Genomic DNA, 5797 nt, shown 5'->3' on the forward strand with positions numbered 1-5797 from the left:
CGCTTTCGTTATGGGAATGAAGTTAGTAATAATTATGATTAACGAATCTTAAAATTAGTTTTGATTACAATTTTTAAMATTAATAAAAACTCATGGAATTTAGTTTTTTCTAATTATTTTACGGTACTTCAAATTTTAGAATATATTATTGTTATTGTTATTTTAATGTTGAAGGGTATTTCAATAGAGGTAAAATTTGTAAATTCTAATTATAAGTAAAATTTGTTTCTTCTTGCATAAATATTGCTAAATAAAGCATAAATAATTTATTGGCGTAGGCCCTCGTACGGATATAAGGGATTACGACGCTTTTGTTGTGGTAATTACAATTACTTTTTAGAAAATTATTGAATATTCTCGACAGTTATTCAAGCAATTATAATTTGTCTTTATTAGCAGAATAGTTATTTAAATTTGTGATTGAAGAGTAATTAAAGAAATGTTCTGTCATAAATTAACTACCTACTTATTACAATTATTATTTTCATTTAGGAAATAGGAAATAAATTRTTTTTCAATACTTAAATAGAGTAATTGCCAATAAATATCTATATAATGCTTAAAATTATTATTTTCAATCATAAAATAATAAATAAATTAAGTTTTAGTAGTCTTTACTACTTTTAGTAATTTCATTGTAATCATTAACAAATATTTATTTATAAAAAGATTAGTTTTTGTTTTACGAAAACAGAAAAAGCTGCTTTTAACATTTTCAACATTAATTAATAGTTACAATAATTATTGTCAATAACGATATAAGAACTAAATTAATTTTGAGTACGTAATGGGGGTAATTGTAATGTAATCATTACAAATAATTAATTATGTAAAGATTACAATTATTATTTTCATTTAGAAAATAGGAAATACATTGTTTTTCAATACTTAAATAGARTAATTGCAATGTAATTATTACCAATAATTGATTATGTAAAGATTACAATTATTATTTTCAATAAAGAAATAAGAAATAAATAAATTTTTAGCATATAATGGGGGTAATTGCAATGCAATCATTACCAATAATTAACTRCATTGATAATTAGATTCAGGAAAACAGAAAAAAAAAGATTTTAACAGTTAAAGAAAGAAATTACTAATGTAGTGATGAACATTATTTTAATATATAACGATACTAATAATTTTAATTCACGTTTACAGCTACGTAGTAGTAATTAGTAACATAATGATTATATTTATTGTTTTAGGGACGCATAAAAAATCGCCTTTACTACTTAAAGATAGTAATTAGTAATGTAATCATTACCTCAAATTATAATAATTCTATTTATTTTTTTATTTACGAAGTGAGAAAAAAATAACTCCTAATACTTAATGACAGTATTTAGTAATGTTATTATTATCATAAAATAATTAAATAATTATTATATTTTCTTTACGAAAGCAAACAAAACTCACTTTTAATATTTCAAAATAGTAAATCATAATGTTATGATTCAAATTACTTTTCGATTACTTCCATTATTTAAAATAATTTTTAATACAAACTTTGGCTATTTATACTTATTATGGTGTTATGAGCTTTAAAGTTTATAATTGATGAAAAGTTTTGTTTCTATAAAAGTTTGATTGCCTTGCATAAATCTCCTCTTAGTTTGTAAGGGAAAATAATTGARTTTCACTTTAAAAATTATACAGCAAATAACTCAATAGCAAAATATGCTGAAATAAATATTAAACTCGTTAACTTGACCGTTCTTCCTAATCGATTCTTTCATCAACTTTGGTTACACAAATATTCTTAGTATTCAAAGTTATGGCTCCAAACACTTTGCATACCAAGAAATCTTTATAAATACCAACTATAGAATTTTCACATATTTCCCATGAAACTTTTCGCAAATATTTCATAACATCCAGTTACCGACTCGAATCGAATTCCTGCGTAATATTTCTTTATTTCCTGCAACAAAAATTCCTTTGCTTAACGTGCAACCTGGCCAAGCTTTGAACTTTGCAATTAACAGAATGCAATCTCTCATAGTTATGCCAAAGGAAAGTATTTTTTTCGCATAACTTTTCGCTTTTGTTATTTTAAGGAAATGMTTGTAAAAATAACCTTAGAGCCTTCGCTGTGTGCATAAACTTTTACCACTCAAAGCTATCAAATTTGCGCTCATCAATCAAAAGCAGAAAAAAAAAAATATTTACAAACACTTACAAACACGGGAAATAAATAAAATGGAAAGTGAAAGAACTAGAGCGCACCTTAGATCATCAGCAGCGGGCCGTAGAACTCAGCACACCACATCAGCAGGGCACAGCAATGCCGCGTCGCACGCCGCGCCGACAGTGCTTACACTGCACTACACTTTGTTCAGCCGACGGCTGTCTCCCTTTGGTGGTTTTATTTGGATGTGTGAGTGTTTGTAAACAGGCACATTGATTCACACGCACACACGATCGCACAAAGTCGCACAAATGTCAACCCACTACAACTCCTTGTCGCAATAAATTCTTTCGTTTGCAGTTTTTATTGTTTTTGTTTTTCGATTTTTTGTTTCCTTTTTGCTTTTTTTTTCAATTTCTTTTGCTATTTGTTTGTTTTCGCTTGTATTTGTTGTGCTGCTCTGCACCCACTTTACGCCGCCACACACTTTTTAAATTATTGGCAATATTTTTTCTCAAATATATAGATATATATATATAGGATATATTTACAGAAATACATGTGGTAGAAGCTTCGAACAAAGTCACCCACTCTTTCTTGCTTTTTGCTGCTGCTCACCACTTCATTCGCCTTTTAATTTATTTCATATTTATTTTTGTATTCAAATATTTTATATTTATAAGCGCAGYGAGCTTATATTATATTTACTAGACATTTGTATTTGTATTTATAAATATTCTCAAAAATATTTTTGTTTTCTGCACACTGCTATTGAGGCTGTTGTTGTTGCTGCTGCGACGGCTACTTCTTGGCTGCCACCAATACGTCAGTGTTTTTTATCACTTGCTCATCAGCGAAAACACAAACAAAAAATTATCTTTTCGTTTTTTTTTTTTCTTTTTGTGGTTATAGTGTGTTTGTGCTTTTGTTATATTCTTATTTTTTCTTATTTAAATATTATCTTATTTTATTTTACTTTATTTTATTTCGTTTTTCTTTTTTGTCTCGTTTTCCACGCGTTACCGCCGGCAGTTCCACTGAAACTGAGCCATTTCACGCTGTGCTGTTTGCTTTTATTCGTTGTGGCCAACATTGCTGGCAGCGATGTGTTCACCACGTCCTCCACCACGTCCCCCACAGCAGCACGCACACCTGCTCTCTTGTTCTTTGCCTGATTTTCACAACTCACAACGTTCTACGCTCACGTGGCGTGCAAACAGAGAGTATTGCCAATTTGCTTTTGCTGTTTCAAAGTGCAGCAAGTGGTGGAAAATATTGTKTGGCACATTTCTCCAGAGAGAGTGAGAGCGAAAGTAGTGGTAATGATGGTGTGTTGCCATATTTATGTATATATATATTTTTTTAAATTTTAATTTATAAGAATGCTTAAAATTTTTAATCAGAAAAACACCCAGATTAATTACTTTAGAAATAAAAATGGTCAGATCTCAATTTCGGGAACCCGAATTATAGAGATTTAACTGCACTCAAATTTAAGCTTGAGAATTGGATAAACCCCTTTTTTTTACAAATTACATTTAACAAACTAAAAGACGTTTTTTTAAATATACATAAATTACGGGGATTCTTTCTCGGGATACCGAATTTTCGGGATTTTTATTATATTAAAATTTATGTTTTGAATTGTGTACACACATGACTAAAAAAAACTAAACAAACAATAACTAGAAGAACTATTTTTAGAAATAAAAATTATCGGGATTCTTTTTCGGGATACCGAATTTTCRGGGTTTTTACTAATCCTAAATTTATGATTGAGTCCACACATTTCTATTTTTAGAAAATTTATACATTTTTAAATTTTTTTATGAATAAAAATTACTGGATTGAAATTTCGGTATCCCGAATTTTCGGGATTTTTACTAAACCAAACTAAACAAACAACAACTAGAAGAAATTTTTTTTTAGAAATAAAAATGTAATACATACACACTTTTTCAGTAATAAAAATTATCAGGAAGCAATTTCGGTATCCCGAAGTTTCGAGATTTTTAATAATCCCAAATTTATGATTAAAAATTGCGAACACTTCTATTTTTAGCAAATTAATACGTAAAATCACTATTTATAAGTTAAACATAAATCGCGAATAATTACGGAATCCCGAAGTTAACAGTTTTAAATTTCCAGGTTTGAGTTGCTATGAAAACCTATGAAAATTTCAATAAAATACATATAAACAAAAATTAACATAAATCTAGAAAAAAAATTCAGATCCCGAAATTACAGTTATATCTCAAAAATACTCGAATTGTCATAAATTTTAGTTTATATAGCATTTGATAACAATATATTTTTCGGGATAGGCAAAGTGGTCAGGCAGATTGAATCTAGAAAATCTTGATCGCATTAAATGTTATTTAAGTGAAATAATTCCACCTTTTAAGAGCAATGTGCCTTCTCCTAGCTCTTGAGACCACAGTTCCACGTAAAATTATTTATCTTRTCATTTTTATACTCTCGCAACAAAGTTGCTAAGGAGAGTATTATAGTTTTGTTTACATAACGGTTGTTTGTAAGTCCTAAAACTAAAAGAGTCAGATATAGGGTTATATATACCAAAATGATCAGGGTGACGCGTGGAGTTGAAATCCGAATGTCTGTCTGTCCGTCCGTCCGTCTATCCGTCCGTCCGTGCAAGCTGTAACTTGAGTAAAAATTGAGATATCATTATGAAACTTGGTACACATATTTCTTTCCTCCATAAGAAGGCTAAGTTCGAAGATGAGCAAAATCGGCCCACTGCTACGCTCACAAAATGGCGAAAACCGAAAACCTATAAAGTGTCATAACTAAGCCATAAATAAAAGATATTAAAGTGAAATTTGGCACAAAGGATGGCATCACGAGGGGCATATTTGAACGTAAATGGCGTCGCCAAAAACCATATCTCAGGAACTACTTGACCGATTTCAATGAAATTCGGTATATAATATTTTCTTAACACCCTGATGACATGTACGAAATATGGGTGAAATCGGTTCTCACCCATGCCTTCTTCCAATATAACGCTATTCTGAATTCCTTCTGGTGCCTTCTCTGTATAATATATACATTAGGAACCAATGATGATAGCGGAATAAAACTGTACACAAATACGGAATTTGAGCTGAGGTATCCCTTGTGGAAAAATTGTCGTGATCGGACTATAACTTTTCACGGWCCCTGATATCGAACACGAAGAACTCAGTGCCTAACCTAACCTAACCTAATTTTTCACCGAAAATATCGCTGAATCTYTCAGAWATTTTCATGTAATTSAGAGGGCATCATTTTTATACTCTYGSAATAAAKTTGCTAATAACSGTATATATCGTTAGATATATGATTACATATAACAAAGTGATCAGGGTGACGAGTAGAGTTAAAATTCGTATGTCTGTCTATCCGTCCGTGCAAGCTGTAACTTGGGTAAAAATTGAGATATCTTTATGAAAGTTGTCATGCGAAAGTATAAAATGTTCGGTGACACCCGAACTTAGCCCTTCCTTACTTGTTGATATTATCTTCCTTTCCTAATGATTGTCTATTTGTGGGAGGTATAGAAATCCCAAAGTAATTAGCAATATGACTTGAATAATAAAAAAATTTAGAACTTTATAAATCATTAAAAAGGATTTATGGGCAACATTCCTAACAAAG

The 5797-nt window shown here is 29.9% G+C and overlaps 1 protein-coding gene across 1 annotated transcript in view; it reads right to left on the minus strand.

Annotated features, from left to right (window-relative positions):
* The window catches only part of LOC108973161 (diacylglycerol kinase 1), a 193514-nt gene extending 190683 nt beyond the window's left edge, over positions 1-2831 (minus strand). Inside the window, exon 1 of the mRNA XM_018940226.1 lies at positions 2233-2831. The gene's annotated coding sequence lies outside the window, so the exon portion shown is untranslated. The remainder of the gene's footprint in view (positions 1-2232) is intronic.
* Between the last annotated feature and the right edge of the window lie 2966 nt (positions 2832-5797).

Source organism: Bactrocera latifrons, unplaced genomic scaffold (assembly GCF_001853355.1).
Source record: "Bactrocera latifrons isolate USDA-ARS-PBARC rearing strain unplaced genomic scaffold, ASM185335v1 scaffold_46, whole genome shotgun sequence".
Classification (NCBI taxonomy): domain Eukaryota; kingdom Metazoa; phylum Arthropoda; class Insecta; order Diptera; family Tephritidae; genus Bactrocera; species Bactrocera latifrons.